The sequence below is a fragment of the Lissotriton helveticus genome, chromosome 3_1 (genome assembly GCF_964261635.1).
Source record: "Lissotriton helveticus chromosome 3_1, aLisHel1.1, whole genome shotgun sequence".
Lineage (NCBI taxonomy): Eukaryota > Metazoa > Chordata > Amphibia > Caudata > Salamandridae > Lissotriton > Lissotriton helveticus.
Genome location: NC_136061.1, coordinates 1,678,755,525 through 1,678,774,304, shown reverse-complemented (window position 1 = coordinate 1,678,774,304; position 18,780 = coordinate 1,678,755,525).

Here is an 18,780-nt window from a genome sequence, read left to right as displayed (position 1 = left end):
ACATGAAATTCCGTAAAGCAAAAGAATATGATGCTTCTTTGTCTTGGGATTGTTTGGACTCGGTGTCATGGCACAAGCAGCTCCTGCCAGGGGCGACAGGTACGTCCTCGCCAGGCGGGAGCGGGTCCGGAGTGGTCCGACAAAAGCCCGGGGTGCCCTTTCGAGCAGGCACAGGGGGGGGCTACCAGCCTAGAGTTGGCGGGAATGGCGGAAAAGGGGGGGTCTGTTGGGGCTTTAAGCATGTGTGTGCCGGCTGTGGGAATTCCTCACACCCGGAAAGTGCATGTAGATCGAAAATTAGCGGGACGGGGGTAAAGGCGGGTCTTAGCAGGAGTGAGGTAGAGTTTTGTGACCGATTGCCTACACCCGTTGATCTCATGGTTATGATCCCTTGGTTAAACAAATACCCTGATCATGTATCCGCTGGGGTGTTGAGGAAGGGATTCTTACATGGCTTCCACATCCCGGCGGGGGATTTTCGGGGGAACTCCTTTTGTAGAAACCAGTTATCGATACAGCACAACCCAGGCGTGGCAGAAAAGAAATTACAAAAGAAGTCAGTTTAGGGCGAGTGGCTGGGCCCTTTCGTTGCCCGCCGGTGGCTGAATTCATCTGTTCCCCGTTGGGGGTTGTCCCGAAGAAGGACCCAGGGGAGTTTAGGCTCATACATAACCTTTCTGCTCCTAGGGGTTCCTCGGTGAATGATGCCATTGACCCAGAAGCTTGTGCAGTACGATATGCATCGTTCGACGATGCCGTGGCCATGTTGAACCACCTAGGCCCTGGGGCGCTGATGGCGAAATCTGATATCGAATCAGCGTTCCGGTTGCTGCCGGTGCACCCGCAGGATCAGCGCCTGCTAGGTTTTGCATTTCAGGGAAGTTATTACATGGATAAATGCATGCCCATGGGTTGCTCCATTTCTTGTGCGTATTTTGAAATGTTTAGCTGTTTTTTAGAATGGGCATTCACCGAGGCTACAGGGCATAGACATGTTATGCATTATCTGGATGACTTCCTGTTTTTGGGGGCAGCCGGTAATACGAACTGCGCGCAGGCGCTGTATGATTTCTGCATCCTCATGAGTGAATTTGGAGTCCCATTGGCACCAGGTAAGACGGTTGGACCATCTACTTCACTGGAGTTTCTGGGAATTGAACTCGATTCTGTGGAGGGGTGTTTCCGATTGCCGATGGAAAAAGTGGTCAAGTTTAGGGCTTCCTTGATGCAATGCCTGAGTCGGGATAAAGTGACCCTGCACCAGTTACAACAAACAGTGGGTCAGCGTAATTGTGCCTTGAGGGTGATGCCTATGGCCCGCCCCTTTTCGCGCTCTATCGCGCAAGCCATGGTAGGTCTCAAGGAGGGTCACCACCGTACGAGACTGTCAGGGGAGGTTCGCCAGGATATGCGTATTTGGATGGCATTTCTGGCGGACTTCAACGGTCGAGTCGTGTGGAACTCCCCGCCGGAATCTTCAGATGAACTAGGTCTATGGACCGACTCAGCACGGAGCGTGGGTTTTGGCGCCATCTTAGGTAATCGATGGTCGGCACAAACATGGCCAACATGGTGGCACTCCAACGATCTCACAAGTAACATTGGGTTCCTGGAGTTATTCCCCATCTGGGTTGCTCTGATGACATGGTCTGACGACTTCATGGACCGCTCAGTGGTGTTTTGGTCTGATAATATGACTGTTGTCGAGTGCATTAACCAACAGGCAGCACGCTGCAAATTGATCTTGAGATTGTTGAAAGAAATTGTGCTGCTTTGCATGAGATTGAATGTACAGTTCAGGGCGAAACATGTGCCAGGTGTACTGAATCATGCGGCTGATGCACTCTCTCGTTCACATATGCAGGCATTCAGGGGTTATCTACCCACAGCGGACCTAGAGGCAGCACCATTCCCCGAAACAATATGGCTAATCGGTGCCCCGGATTACAAGACCTCGTGGCAGCGAGTTTAGCCCCCAGGACAAGGAAAGCATACGAAGGAGCGTTTCGTTCCTATTGCACATATTTGGGTCCCACAGAGAGTCAGAACTGGGGTCAGGAGGAATCCTTCCTGGGGTACTTGGTAGCGCTGCACAGAGAGGGCCGATCAGCGGCAACGGCCAGTAGGCATAGGGCGGCCATTTCATTCATGGCCCAGGTACACGGCATAAAAGACCCTACAGGTTCAGTTTTGGTGAAAAAAGCCCTTCGCGGCTGGCAGGGCCTTGAGGGTTGCAAGCAAGATACGAGGCACCCGATTGGCTTAGACAGACTGTCTCTGCTTTTAGCAAAGCTGGATGAGACGTGTTCCTCCCATTTTGAAGCAGTTCTGTTCCGGGCAGCGTTCACATTGGCATTCCATGGGGCTATGAGGGTGAGCGAACTTGTCGCAAGGAACAAGAGAGATATGGAGGGAGGCTTGTGCAGGGATCACATCCAAATAAGGGGTGATTCGATGGTGATCGTGATAGCCAGGTCCAAGACTGACCAGGGGGCTATGGGAAACAGTGTGGTCGTACAGCGCAAGCGTGGGTCCCCCATCTGCCCGTTGAAGTGTGTGGAAGACTATTTGGCGCTAAGGGCGGCCGCATGGGGGGGGAGTTTGCTCCGACACAAGGATGGCACTCCACTTACGAGATTTCAGTTTCGGAGGGTGCTAGCACTGTCAATCGCTGACGCGGGCATGGGCACCTTGCGATTTTGGGACCCACTCCTTTAGGATAGGGGCTGCTACTGAGGCTACAGCCGGGGGTCAGAGTGCTGAGGAAGTGAAACAATTGGGCCGTTGGTCCTCGAATTGCTTCAAGAGGTATGTGCGATTGCACATGTTGTGAGTGATCAATTGACATGCACTCACGTTTTCTGTCTTTTGTTTACTTTACAGTTTCGCGAGCCTGCCACGCGGGGCGGAATTTGAGGTCGACCCAGCACCAGGAGACCAGCGGTCAGAGGCCACCGACTGGAGAGAGGATGGTATGGGTCGTGGGCCACTCATACGTGAGGCGCGCCGGCGACGTATTCAAGGAAGGTGACGCGATTCACGCACCTGGGGAATACGGGTTCAGAGTGGCCTTCCATGGGAAGGATGGGCTCGTTTTTGACCACTTTGAATCATTTTTTGAGGGGCTTCTAGGGCGGTATAGGTCACCGCCATCTGTAGTCATAGTACACCTGGGAGGCAACGACTTGGTGACACTGGGTAGACGAGTGTTACTTGAACGAATTTTGTCGGCGGTTAGCTGGTTGGCTAAAAGAGTCCCGGGGTGTACGATTGCCTGGTCCCACATGATTTCTAGGAAGATGTGGCAGGGGGGCCTTTCGGTGTCAGCACTGAACCATTCAGTTAAACGGGTCAATAATAAAATAGGTAGATTGTTCCGTTCTGCGCAGTTGCATAACATTCCTCATGGGTGTATTCGGGGTGATCAAATGTATCTGAACGATGGGGTTCACCTGCCCAGGGAGGGGAATGACTTATTCATAGGAGACTTCATTGCATGGCTAGGGGGTTTGAGGAAGCATGACCTATAGGAGGAGTAGGGGGGACCGGCTAGTCGGTCAACTATCCGGTCTGTGGCGGTAAGGTCATGATCGGTGAGCAGTAATGTCAAGGTCCCTAGAGTGGGGCGCCACCCACAATGGCTGGGAGCGCCCGGGGGAAGACGGCTATTGGCCCCTTCCACGGGGAGGCGGCACCCACTAAGGATGGGGCGCCTAGGGGGAGATGGCCATGGGCCCCTCCCAGGGGGGGAGGCGGTTAGATGCCCCTCCTACTAATTTCCCGGGGCCGGATATCCGCGACGGCGGATAGAGAGTGTGGGGATGGGGGGAGAGTCCACGCTGTCCTTCCTACAGAGACCTCATACGGGAACTCGGACGACCCTTACGATGGCGTCGAGTAGAAAGGGGGCCCCCACCACGACAAGGGAAGTTACAGTTGGCAATGAGGGTACAGTCCTCTGCGCATGCGCCGCTCACACCGTGAGGGTGGGAGTCTGGTAGTAGGGATCTGACACCGGTTAAGACCTTGCCGTTGGCCCTTAATGCTAGGATGTACAATTTGAGTTAGAGTGTATGCATTTTCAGGATGTTAGCCAAAGGTACATGACTGCATCGAAATGTAATAAATTACAAATTGTACATAATGCATAATGATGAAACTTTTATTTAATGTTTTAAATTTTGTTTCATATTTTAATAAATACGGCCGGGAGGGTGACTCCCTCCCGCCTTCCAAAAGTTCAACTATTGTCCGACTTCCCATTCTTGGGGAATGTGTTGGGAGGGTGTGGCGGGCATCCCGGCCATATGGCAAAGGGCGACCACTCGGTCCCCCCGAACGTATGGATGGGTGCCCCGAACCTCCCGGGAAACCATTTTGGGCGGGGTGGGCGTAGCCCGGCTGGTATGCCCGAAGCGGCGTAGCCGGGGCGCGCCTTCCCCCGCCCAAGAGGGGTTGTCCTAGACACCTCAACGGAAGACGCCACGCCCCGTAGGCGTACCAGGGACGGGTACATGCCCTCCCGCAGAAGAATAAAGGAGCGGGAATCCAGAGGAGCGTCCTCTTGTTCCTCGGATCGGAAGGCTGCACCCACTCGTTGCCCGTGAGCCCTCGACGGAACAAGCAGCAATTTTGACCCACCCACCAGCCCCTTATGGCAAATGTTTGGAGAAATAAAGTCTTGCAGAGAGATGGAAGTATAGGCCTTTTTTCCTTGGTAGAAAGAATGAAGGAATGTTGAGAATAAAGATTGACCTTTTGCAAAGATGTCTTCTTGCAGGAAAGAGCAATTGATGGCACAGTAGGATGATGTCGAGTTTTTTCTTTCCTTAGTAGGTAAACAACTGTCGTATTTATTTGTTGGGCGGTAAGGTCATGATCGGTGAGCAGTAATTTCAAGGTCCCTAGAGTGGGGCGCCACCCACAATGGATGGGAGCGCCCGGGGAAGACGGCCATTGGCCCCTTCCACGGGGAGGCGGCACCCACTAAGGATGGGGCGCCTAGGGGGAGATGGCAATGGGCCCCTCCCAGGGGGGGAGGCGGTTAGATGCCCCTCCTACTAATTTCCCGGGGCCGGATATCCGCGACGGCGGATAGAGAGTGTGGGGATGGGGGGAGAGTCCACGCTGTCCTTCCTACAGAGACCTCATACGGGAACTCGGACGACCCTTACGATGGCGTCGAGTAGAAAGGGGGCCCCCACCACGACAAGGGAAGTTACAGTTGGCAATGAGGGTACAGTCCTCTGCGCATGCGCCGCTCACACCGTGAGGGCGGGAGTCTGGTAGTAGGGATCTGACACCGGTTAAGACCTTGCCGTTGGCCCTTAATGCTAGGATGTACAATTTGAGTTAGAGTGTATGCATTTTCAGGATGTTAGCCAAAAGTACATGACTGCATCGAAATGTAATAAATGACAAATTGTACATAATGCATAATGATGAAACTTTTATTTAATGTTTTAAATTTTGTTTCATATTTTAATAAATACGGCTGGGAGGGTGACTCCCTCCTGCCTTCCAAAAGTTCAACTATTGTCCGACTTCCCATTCTTGGGGAATGTGTTGGGAGGGGGTGGCGGGCATCCCGGCCATAAGAGGGCGAGTGATTGGTCAGAGAAATCGCAGAAGGGAAACAGTCGGAACAACGCGGGCAGAGCCATGCGTGTTCCACCTACGCAAGCATTACTACGCTTGTCTTAACCACGCATATGCGTGATTAAGGCATTGCGCTGTGTAACTGCTGGCTGCAGCTTGGCGGAAGCAGGAAGACGCCAGGAAGAGAGGAAAGGGTGAGGTAAGTGAGGCTTGGGCCAGGTTTGGTGGGGGTAGTTTGAATGGGTTGGGGGGTCACTTTCAGGGCTGGGGGACGGGGTAGTTTTCAGGGCTGGGAGACAGGGGTTGTGTTCAGGGCTGGGGGGTCAGGGTCAATTTCAGGGCTGGAGTTCAGGGATAGTTTTCAGGGCTGTGGAAGGTTGGGGTCGTTTTCTGAATCATGGGGTTGGGTTGAGGTAGTTTTTTATATCAGTGGTTAGGGTATTAGGTCTAAGTGCAGAGCAAAGGGTTGGGGTAGTTTTAGGGACAGTACAGGGTGGGAGGGGTTTGGGGTAGTGGATGTTAAGGGACAGGTTTTTAGGCTTCAGGGCAAGGGGAGGAGTAAGGGTAGTGGGGTAGTCTTTAGGGCGCTGGAGAGGGAGGGATAGTTTTTTTTGGTCTGGGGTCCAGGTTTTAAAAAAAAATAGGGGTTTGGGTTTTAGGCCTAAGGGCAGCGGAAGAGATTGGAGTAGTTTTAGGGACAGTGTGGGGGTGTGAGGGGTTTGGGGTAGTGTATATTAAGGGTTAGGGATGGCGTGGGGGTTGGGAGGGGGTATGGTATTTGGATCTCAGGGCGTGGGGGCAGATAGGGGTGTTTGTAGTTTAGGGGAGGGGAGTCCCGACATTAGCCACACATTCGTTACCATTCAAGCCTTTACCACAAAATTGCATGGTAAAGGCATGCAAGGTAAAGGAATGAATGGTTGAGATGCATTTGTGGTTCGTTCTACGTGGTAGAGGCACGTGTGGTTTAGACATACAACCATTGAAGAAACGTGTCTGCATCTGTTCTAGTGGAGATGTGCAAACCAATTTTTGCACATGCAGGATATGGCCCTGGATTCAGCCTCCTCAGCTGTAGGTTTTTACTGGATCACTGACACAATATTGAACAAACAATATTGTGTTAAAAATATCGTTCTCAAATATGTCATGTCCTATACTTATAATGCTAAGTTAAAAAATATTGAAAATAATTACCTTTGACATTAATATAGTTAAACACATACAAAAATATCATTTTATATATATAAATATATACTTTAAAATTGTAATTTGTAAATTATTTCCTTATATAACATTATACAAATTTAAATGTAATACGTTTCAATAATATTGAATAAGATATATCAATATCTACTTATATAAACACACACCGTATATATTTGTGTGTGTTTATATAAACATATATATATTCTAACACTATTAATACAAATATATATTTGGCATTATATTACATTTAATGGCTATTTTCTAATTTAACACTATAAAAGCATCTATATATAAGTGCTGTGTCAAGGTTGAGACAGCGCGAAATGGATGCAAAAATTCCGAGGCTTCGCCACAAAGCAAGGTGTACTGCTGAGATGTGAGGCCCCCTCCACCCACTGGGGGAACAATTGTGAACTATTTGCGAGTGTTCATTCTACTCACTGTGAGTTTCTTATTTTTAGGCACTACGAGTCCCAAGATGCCAAGAGCCACGCCCACAAAAAGGGCAGGACTTTGAATAAAATTAGTGCTACGAAACCAGAATGAACTCGAGCAGTCAGCACACAGCCATTGAGAAAGAGCACGGAGATCCTTGAAACGCGTCTGGAATGTGAGCTTAAGAACTATGAAAGAGGCGGTTATCACACTGCAGTGTTACCGGCAGGCGGAGTCCAAATAAATGGAAGAAATAAGATTTGTTTGAGGATTCTTTCACAGGGGCAACCCTTTTCGAATTTCATATTTGCGGCTGGCCCGGCCGCGAAAGGATCCCGCTGCCTAAACGGCAGACCAGTGCTGTGTCAAGATTGAGACAGCGCGAAATGGATGCAAAAATTCCGAGGCTTCACCACAAAGCAAGGTGTACTGCTGAGATGTGAGGCCCCCTCCACCCACTGGGGGAACAATTGTGAACTATTTACGAGTGTTCATTCTACTCACTGTGAGTTTCTTATTTTTAGGCACTACGAGGCCCAAGATGCCAAGAGCCATGCCCACAAAAAGGGCAGGACTTTGAATAAAATTAGTGCTACGAAACCAGAATGAACTCGAGCAGTCAGCACACAGCCATTGAGAAAGAGGACGGAGATCCTTGAAACGCGTCTGGAATGTGAGCTTAAGAACTATGAAAGAGGCGGTTATCACACTGCAGTGTTACCGGCAGGCGGAGTCCAAATAAATGGAAGAAATAAGATTTGTTTGAGGATTCTTTCACAGGGGCAACCCTTTTAGAATTTCATATATATATATATATATATATATATATATATATATATATATATATATATATATATATATATATATATATATATATATAAAAACGCACCCCTCTCGAGTGTGAAAGGAGAAGAGGCCACAAGTGGGAACTTTGCAGGAGTCGTTTAATAGTGGAGAGCGAAGCAAAATGCATTTCGGTCAATAGCCTTCTTCAGTTGCAGTTGCTGTCACGTGCTAACTCCGCCTGCACCTTTGAAGTGTCCTTTACCACCCTCATTGGAAGGTGATTATACTCCGCCCCCAAGTCACATGTTGATTAAACCATGGTGGCACAAATGAGACTTCAACTCCCAGAAAACATCACTTCTGGCGAGTCTACCTTGGGGACGGCAAACATTGTTCAGGGCAAAGATGCAGTGATGAAATGGAGTTTCACGCTGAAATTAGAGTTAAACAAACCCCCTCCAGTCCCCTGTCAGTTCAAACCTCAAGTGAAAAGCAGCCTGGAAATACGCCAGATGTGGAGCCGAAGATACAGTGATAACGACTCCTCGTTAAGTAACGAGCTGCCGCTGGCAGTGGGCTGTGGCTGACATAACGCTTGAGGCGGGCAGAAGTCGATCCGAAAACACGGAGAAACAAAGAAGCCTTGACAGCTGGTGCCAGCACGCTCCTGCCGCATGTAGAACCGGAGCCTCCAGCGCACCTCTGGCATGTGCGCAAAATGAATAAAAAAACGCACCCCTCTCGAGTGTGAAAGGAGAAGAGGCCACAAGTGGGAACTTTGCAGGAGTCGTTTAATAGTGGACAGCGAAGCAAAATGCATTTCGGCGAATAGCCTTCTTCAGTTGCAGTTGCTGTCACGTGCTAACTCCGCCTGCACCTTTGAAGTGTCCTTTACCACCCTCATTGGAAGGTGAGTATACTCCGCCCCCAAGTCACATGTTGATTAAACCATGGTGGCACAAATGAGACTTCAACTCCCAGAAAACATCACTTCTGGCGAGTCTACCTTGGGGACGGCAAACATTGTTCAGGGCAAAGATGCAGTGATGAATTGGAGTTTCACGCTGAAATTAGAGTCCAACAAACTCCCTCCAGTCCCCTGTCAGTTCAAACCTCAAGTGAAAAGCAGCCTGGAAATACGCCAGATGTAGAGCCGAAGATACAGTGATAACGACTCCTAGTTAAGTAACGAGCTGCCGCTGGCAGTGGGCTGTGGCTGACATAACGCTTGAGGCGGGCAGAAGTCGATCCGAAAACACGGAGAAACAAAGAAGCCTTGACAGCTGGTGCCAGCACGCTCCTGCCGCTTGTAGAACAGGAGCCTCCAGCGCACCTCTGGCATGTGCGCGAAATGAATAAAAAACCGCACCCCTCTCGAGTGTGAAAGGAGAAGAGGCCACAAGTGGGAACTTTGCAGGAGTCGTTTAATAGTGGACAGCGAAGCAAAATGCATTTCGGCGAATAGCCTTCTTCAGTTGCAGTTGCTGTCACGTGCTAACTCCGCCTGCACCTTTGAAGTGTCCTTTACCACCCTCATTGGAAGGTGAGTATATTCCGCCCCCAAGTCACATGTTGATTAAACATATAATATGTACATATATGTGTATATGTGTATATATATATATATATATATTAAACATAGAAACCTGACCGCCAGAGATAGCGGTTACACCAGGCGTAGACCTCCACTCCAATGCCAGGTGTTTAGTCCAGTGAAAAACACCAATGAAGCCACATGACAAAATCTTAGTGCCAGCAATCCATTTTCATTTTCGTAAAGTGCAAGAGCGAGTGCCCTCCCTATATATATCAAACTCTAAACAGGAAGCCCCATTGAAGCAAAGCCACACGAAGTTCAGATCAGCACGTTTATTTGCATCCATTTCACTGCTCACTCCTTGACAGCTTTCAGAGCAATCTTTGAACATGTAAAGCCTGACGCGTTTCAGGAAATAGTCCTTTCTTCAGAGGCATTGTTCACAAAGGGCTGGAAGAGCAGTTTCTGGCTGCGTCTGCTCATATAATCACTGGCACCTGCCACAGTGGGCGTGGCTTGGTCGCAAAGCCTTCTGTGCCTTGTAGTACGCTGGCCCTCTTCCCACAGTGGGGCCACTCAACAATCCTTGCAATTTGAACCAAGTATTCACCAAGTGGAGTAAAGTAAAGCGCTGTAAGCCCTCAGATTGCGTTTTGCAGCAGTGAACTCGTGCTCAAGGCAGCACCACCTGCATTGGAGCCGCTCTTGTCTTCGTTCCGTCTGTGCAAGCCCCTTTTCAGGGCCTGCACGAACCCTTCATAAGGTGGGCCTCGCTTATATATATACACATGCATGTATATTTATGTATCTATATATATATATATATTCACTGAAAAAAACATAGGTTTCATGAGTGTTATAGTTAGCTGGACATTTCACTCGTACAAAACCATCGAAATTCCTCCGTTATAGGTATTTGTGCTAACTATAACTTGCACGCCCGCAATGCACTGCTGATGATGTCACATATTACATCATTCATGACATGGTCAGTGACATCACTGATGACATCTCAAATGACATCACTGATGACATCACTGATGACATCATCCACGTGGCAATCTGATACACCTCATCACACAGTAGTATAACCTTTGATCACTCACTGTAAAATACAGAGTACCATATTTGAAAGCATTGACATGCATTGAGTTTGTATAAACACCTGCTGACCATTCAATCGAAGAATCTAGCACGAGAAAAAATGAGGCGTGCAGCAAAAAATCCACCATCACGCATTGCTAGCACCTTGGGAGCATCCACTTCACCAGTAGACATTCGCCCAGAATTTGCTTTTTTGCAGTGCAAAACCATCATCTGTTATGGTGTACAGTCAGTGGACGCTATTTGTGCAGCTCAACGGACCAACAAATGCAAAACTGTTTACTTAGTTCCTTTTTTGTTCAATTTTTGAAAAACACCAAAAATAGCACAAAATTGTTAAAAAAATAGAAAACAAAAAACAGAAAAAAAAAAGTTCAGTACTACCTTATCTGGTTTAAAAAAAGAACTATAATTGCATGGAAATGTCGGAAAGTTTGGTTGAATGTATGTGTAGAGCACGATTGACTGAAAGAATGCATTAGTACTGTATGGTGAATTCATCAGGGGCAGATCTATGAGTAAGTGCTGCAGCGTGACACTGCAAGCCCCCTGCAGCACTTCTGAAGCACAGGGATGTGACATATTTACATGAATATGTCGCAATTCTGTGCTCCCTCTGCACTAGCACACAAACTGCAGCCATGCAGTGACACAGGCACCCTTGCACCGGATATCTGTGTCGTGGGGAGATTGTTTTTGTGCAGGAAGGCACTACTCCCTACTTACTGTACAAAAACAATCACTAAAGGCATTTTCCTCCTTCAATGTGTGCTGTGGTATGCAGCATGCATTGAAAGACGAAAAAACTAGGAGAAATTAAAACATTTCTCCTTGTTGTGCTTCGCTACACCACCTCTGGGGTGGTGCATCATTCACATGTATCTTTGAAAGAGTCGTATTTTCAAGGAGAGTTAAAGCCACGCAGGGTGGCTTTTCCTCACCTTGTAAATATGGAGGAGTCCCCAGCAGCATCACTGCATTACAAAAAGTGAGGTACTGGCGGCGCAGGGGGCTTGTAAATCTGCCCCATAAGTGCTTAGGTATTGACAGAGTGATTCAATAAGAACATAGTGTTGGATGGCTGATTGACAAACTGCATGAGACTGACAGGAGGTATCCTAGGCGGGCGCGCCGAAGGCGCGCTTAAGGCAAGCTCGTCTGCGCTCGTCCGCGCTAGGCAGAGCTCTGAGCCAGACATTATAGATAATACCATCCACCCCACGTACAGATACTCAAGGGACGCCCTATTACACTTAAATAGAGAGCTAAAAGGCCCTTGCTTACACTCGGTATCGGGGGACCACTCCCTCAACCACTGCCTCCAGTGCCAGTATAAACTTACACCCACCATGCCCGAACATTCTTCCCCCATCCCAATACACATGGCTCTGATCAACTGTAGATCACTCCCTAAACACTCATTAGAAATCAACCATACGCTCGAAAATCATGAGCTAGATGTTCTCTTCCTAACGGAAACCTGGCTCGGACCTGACTCCGATCCCGACATCGTCAAATCCCTCCCTCTGGGCTTCCTAATTCAACATTTGGACCGATCTAAAGGGAAGGGAGGGGGTGTCACCATAATCTACAAAGACCATCTTTCCTGCCGACTGCAAGGCAGTCCACTCCTAGACTGTGAAAATGTTTTGTTTTCAATCCAAGCCTCTCCATGTAGATCTCTGTCGGGTCTTCTTATCTACCGCCCTCCAGGACCCATGGGCCAGTTCAGTGAATCTCTTATGGAACATACATGCACATTGCCAGCCATCCATCCCACTTTTATGATCCTAGGTGATCTGAACATCCACTTCGATAAAAAGGAAGTCAAACTAGCCTCTGACCTAATACCAGACCTCGAAACCCTTCAGCTAAGGCTACAAAGTATACCACCCACCCATTCATTGGGCCACCTGTTAGATCCGATCTTCTCCAACATTAATGATCTTACTATCTTAGATCACATCCCGGTACCCTGGTCTGACCACTTTTTAATCCCACTAAATTAGCAGCTGTCTCATACCCCCGCCTCAAAACTCTACCTAACAAGCCCACTCGCTCTTGGGCTACGCTTGATCCAGAAAAATGGAAACTTTATCTAGAGCATTCCCCCCCTAAACTTGTCTCCAACCTGATTCACGCCGATGCAGAGTTCTCGATCTGGATAGGAGAGACACTGGACAAAACACTACCGAAAAAGTCTTCCTGTAAGCCTCGGGGTAAAGCTACCTCCCCATGGTTTACTCAGGAAATACGACTTCTAAAAAAAGCTTGTAAAAAATCAGAGAGAGTCTGGAGAAAAAATGTCGATCCCATCAAAAAAATTGAATACAAACAGACCATTCTCAACTATAAAAAGGCACTCAAAATCGCTCAAGCCAAATATTTCGAGGAAAAAATTAACTCATCCACCAACTCTTCACGGGAGACGTTTCAAATTGTTAAGAAACTCCTCAAAGCCCCGGTCCCTTCCCCTCTAGCAGAGCCGTCAGTCACCCGATGCAATGAACTTGTAGAATTTTTTGATTCTAAGATAAAAAACATCATCAATTCCCTCCCGCCGCAAACATCTGACGCTCCTTCTAATGCCAATCGGCCTTATCCTGCACCTTATGTTACAACACCTCAATTGTCTCACTTTACTACCCTGACAATAGATACTCTCCTTCTAATACTTAACTCAATCAAAAGCGGTTCCCCACTGATCCCGCACCACTTAACATCCTCAAGTTAGTTGCGCCCACCATTCTTCCCTACCTGACAAAGCTGATTATTATCTCACTTACCCATGGCATTGTTCCCCCCAGTTGTAAAAAAGCAATCGTCAAAGCACTCATCAAAAAATCACACCTGGACCCACTAGAGCTAGGCAATTATCGGCCGATTTCCTTGCTCCCAGGCATTAGTAAAATAGCCGAGAAATATGTCAACAAACACCTCTCTGAGTATCTCGAAACCAACGGGCTCCTGGAGTCATCTAAGACAGGATTCAGGCCCGGCCAGAGCACAGAAACTGCGATGTTGGCGGTTGTCGAAGAGGCAAGGAAAATCATCGATTCAGGAGGATCAGTGGCAGTGATCCTCCTGGACCTGAGTGCGGCCTTCGACACCGTCAACCATTCGACACTGGTCCACAGGCTCAGAGAGCTTGGAATCGTAGGAACGGCCCTGGCCTGGCTGGAATCCTTCCTTAACGACAGATCCTTTCAGGTAGCAGATGGTAACTTCACCTCTAGGTCCACTGCCATCAGCTGTGGGGTCCCTCAGGGTTCGTCCCTGAATCCGACCCTTTTTAATGTTTACATGTCCCCCCTTGAAAAGATCGTCACCCCTTTTGGGATTAAGCTTTTAACCTACGCCGACGACACCCAATTGGTAGTTTCTTTAAGTCAGCAAGACGAGTCCCTCACCAACCTCCAAAACTGTCTAAGCGACATAACAAAATGGATGAACATCTCAAACTGAATAACGACAAAACAGAGATAATGATCCTAGGAAATCAATCGCTCTACAAACCTAAATCTCTGTGGCCGCCCTGTATGGGGACACCACCCAGTCCAAAACAGGAAATCAAAAGCCTAGGAATTTGGCTGGATGAAGGCCTCAATTTCTCCACCCAAGCAAGAAAAACGGCGTGTGTGTGTCACGGCCTCCTACGGACAGCTAGGAAAATTCTGCCCCTACTCCCAGCACAGTCCCAACAACTCCTGATCCACAGCCTAGTGTTGTCTCGCCTGGATTACGGCAATGCCCTCTATCTGGGGGCCCCAAAAAAGTACTATCAAAACTCCAGACAGTACAAAATGCTGCCGCCCGCCTCCTCACAGGAACTCATCGTCGCTGCTCAGCCAAACCTGCCTTGAATGCCTTGCACTGGCTGCCTATTCAGGAGAGAATACAATTTAAGGCACTGTGCACGACATATAAAATCCTGCATGGTAAGGCCCCACCTATTTTACAAAACCTTATCACACCCTACACCACCAAGAGAACGTTACGATCTTCAAATTGCAACTTGGCATCTGTTCCCAGAATCAAGAAAGCTCGCTCCGGTGGTCGACTGTTTGCATACAATGCCTCCAAACTGTGGAACACGTTGCCCCCAGACATCAGAGCCCAGCCCAACCTTCTCTCATTTCGTAGGGCACTCAAGACATGGCTGTTCCCTTAATGCTCCCTCTGCATCTGGTTCCCTGTCACTAGCGCTGGGGCGCTTACGGGCAGCCATGCGCTCTACAAATCTGTAAAATAAATAAAATAAATAAATAGGCTACATGAGTACTACTTCAGTATTTAATGGAGTGTACCAATAGTATGTATCTGCTTAGAGGTTTGTAGGGATTGTGCACATAATATTGTACGTGTACTTGTGTTGGTGCCTAGGTCATTCCATAAGAACATCACTAGTAACTAGAATGATGACAGTGCTGCAAACAGAGTGCTCAGTTAATTTATAAGTGCTTAGGTATTGCCTCAATGCCTGGGTCATTCTGCAAGTGCATAGACAGTGACTGGGTTCCGAGAGTGCTAGTAGTTGACAGCAGGATAAGTTTATAAGCATTTATGTTTCAGCAGAGTGATTCGATAAGGACATGCTTCTGCAGGATGATTGTAGGAGTGGACACAGACTCACAGTGTGATTCCAGACAAGCATGACTATTACCTGGACTTTTTCAGGACTGACTCAGTAGTCTGCACGGAGTTAAGAGACCGCATATATTGTGCACATTTGACTGTACCACTGCTTGTCTTAATGCCTGAGTCATTCTGCAACTGCATAGACAGTTCCTCGATTCCTAGAGTGGTAGTAGTTGACAGCAAGATAAGTTTATAAGCACTTATGTTTCAGCAGAGAGATTAGATAAGGACAAGCTTCTGTCAGGATGATTGTAGGAGTGGACACAGACTCACAGTCTGATTCCAAACAAGCATGACTATTACCTGGACTTTTGCAGGGCAGACTCAGTAGTCTGCAAGGGGTATGGACCGCATACATTGTGCACAGTTCACTGTACCACTGCTTGTCTCAATGCCTGAGTCATTCTGCAAGTGCATAGACAGTGACTGGGTTCCTAGAGTGCTAGTATTTGACAGCACGATAAGTTTATAAGTGCTTATATTTCAGCAGAGTGATTAGATAAGAATATGCATCTGTCGGGATGATTGTAGGACTGGACACAGACTCACAGTGTGATTCCAGACAAGCATGACTATTACCTGGACATTTGCAGGATTGACTCATTGTTCTGAAAGGGGTTAAGGGACCGCATACATTGTGCATATTTGACTGTACCACTGCTTGTCCCAATGCCTGAGTCATTCTGCAAGTGCATAGATAGTGACTGAGTTCCTAGAGTGCTAGTAGTTGACAGCAGGATAATTTATAAGGACTTATGCTTCAGCAGATGGATTAGATAAGGACATACTTCTGTCAGAATGATTGTAGGAGTGGACACAGACTCACAGTGTGATTCCAGACAAGCATGACTATTATCTGGACTTTTGCAGGACTGACTCAGTAGTCTGCAAGGGGTTAAGGAACCGCATACATTGTGCACATTTGACTGTACCACTGCTTGTTTCAATGCCTGAGTCATTCTGCAAGTGCATAGATAGTGACTCGGTTCCTAGAGTGCTAGTAGTTGACAGCAGGATACGTTTATAAGCACTTATGTTTCAGCAGAGTGATTAGATAAGGACATGCTTCCGTCAGGATGATTGTACGAGTGGACACAGACTCGCAATGTGATTCCAGACTAGCATGACTATTACCTGGACTTTTGCAGGACTGACTCAGTAGTCTGCAAGGGGTTAAGGGACCGCATATATTGTGCACATTTGACTGTAACACTGCTTGTCTCAATGCCTGAGTCATTCTGCAAGTGCATAGACAGTGAATAGGTTCCTAGAGTGCTAGTAGTTGACAGCAGGATAACTTTATAAGGACTTATGTTTCTGCAGATGGATTAGATAAGGACATACTTCTGTCAGGATGATTGTAGGAGTGGACGCAGACTCACAGTTTGATTCCAGACAAGCATGACTATTACCTGGACTTTTGCAGGACTGACTCAGTAGTCTGCAAGGGGTTAAGGGACGGCATATATTGTGCACATTTGACTGTACCACTGCTTGTCTCAATGCCTGAGTCATTCTGCAAGTGCATAGATAGTGAGTGGTTTCCTAGAGTGCTAGTAGCTGACAGCAGGATACGTTTATAAGCACTCATGTTCCAGCAGAGTGATTAGATAAGGGCATGCTTCTGTCAGGATGATTGTAGGAATGGACAGAGCTGTTTTAGAGCCTTAGAACAGGTCAGCAGAGCTGCTTTAGAGCCAGAGACCCAGGTCAACAGAGCTGCTCTAGTGCCAGAGAGCCAGGTCAGCAGAGCTGCTTCAGAGTCATAGCTAGGACCTGGTCAGCGGATCTGCTGTAAAGAGAGAGAAACCAGGTCAGCAGAGCTGCTTTAGAGCCAGATAATTAGGTCAGCAGTGGTGTTGTAGAGCCAGAGAACCAGGTCAGCAGAGCTGCTCTACAGCCTAAGAATCAGGTCAGCGGGGCTGCTCTAGAACCAGAGACCCTGGTCAGCAGAGCTGCCCTATAGCGAGAGACCCAGGTCAGCAGAGCTGCTCTAGAGGCCGAGAACCATGTCAGCAGAGCTGCTGTAGAGCCAGAGAAACCAGGTCAGCAGAGTTGCTTTGGAGGGAGAGAACCAGGTCAGCAGAACTGCTTTAGAGGGAGAGAACTAGGCCAGCAGAGCTCTTTAGAGGGAGAGAACAAGGTCAGCAGAGCTGCTCTAGAGCCAGAGAACAAAGTCAGCAGAACTGCTTTAGAGCCATAGAACCAGGTCAGCAGAGCTGCTTCAGAGCCAGAGAACCATGTCAGCAGAGCTGCTCTAGAGCCTAAGAACCAGGTAAGCAGAGCTGCTCTAGAGCCAGAGAACCATGTCAGTAGAGCTGCTGTAGAGCCAGAGAAACCAGGTCAGAAGAGCAGCTTTAAAGGGAGAGAACCAGGTCAGTAGAGCTGCTATAGAGGGAGAGAAGCAGGTCAGCAGAGCTACTCTAGATGACACTGACTGACACTGACTGACTGACACTGATTGACTGACACTGACTGACTGACACTGATTGACTGACACTGACTGACTGACACAGACTGACTGACTGACACTGACTGACTAACATTGATACTGACTGACACTGACTAACAATGACTGACACTGACTGACACTGACTGACTACTCTCTACTACTCTACTACTCACTCGCTACTACTCTCTACTACTCACTCTCTACTACTCTCTACTACTCACTCTCTACTACTCTACTACTCTCTACTACTCACTCTCTACTACTCACTCTCTACTTCTCTATGACTCTCTACTACTCACTCTCAACTACTACTCTCTACTACTATCTCTCTCTCACACTCTACTGCTCTTCCTCTACTACTCACTCTCTATCACTCACTCAATACTACTCTCTACTACTCACTCTCTACTACTCTCTACTACTACTCTCTACCACTCACTCTCTACTACCCTCTACTACTCACTTTACTACTCTCTACCACTCACTCCCTACTACTCTACTACTCACTCACTCTCTACTACTCTCTCTACTACTCACTTTCTACTACTCACTCTACTCCTCCCTACTACTCACTCTCTACTATTCTCTCTCTACTACTCTCTCTCTACTATTCACTTTCTATTACTCACTCTCTACTACTCACTCTCTACTACTCTCTACTACTCACTCTCCACTACTCACTCTCTACTACTCGCTCTCTAATACTCTACTACTCTCTCTACTACTCACTCTCTACTACTCTCTCTCTACTACTCACTCTACTACTCTGCACTACTCACTCTACTACTCTTTAACACTCGCTCTCTACTGCTCTACTACTCTCTCTATTTACTACTCGCTCTCTACTACTCACTCTCTACTACTCACTCTCTACTACTCACTCTCTACTATTTGCTCTTTACTACTCTCTACTATTCATTCTCTACTACTTACTCTACTACTCTCTCCTACTCACTCTCTACTACTCTCTACTATTCATTTTACTACTCTCTACTACTCTCTCTACTACTCACTCTCTACT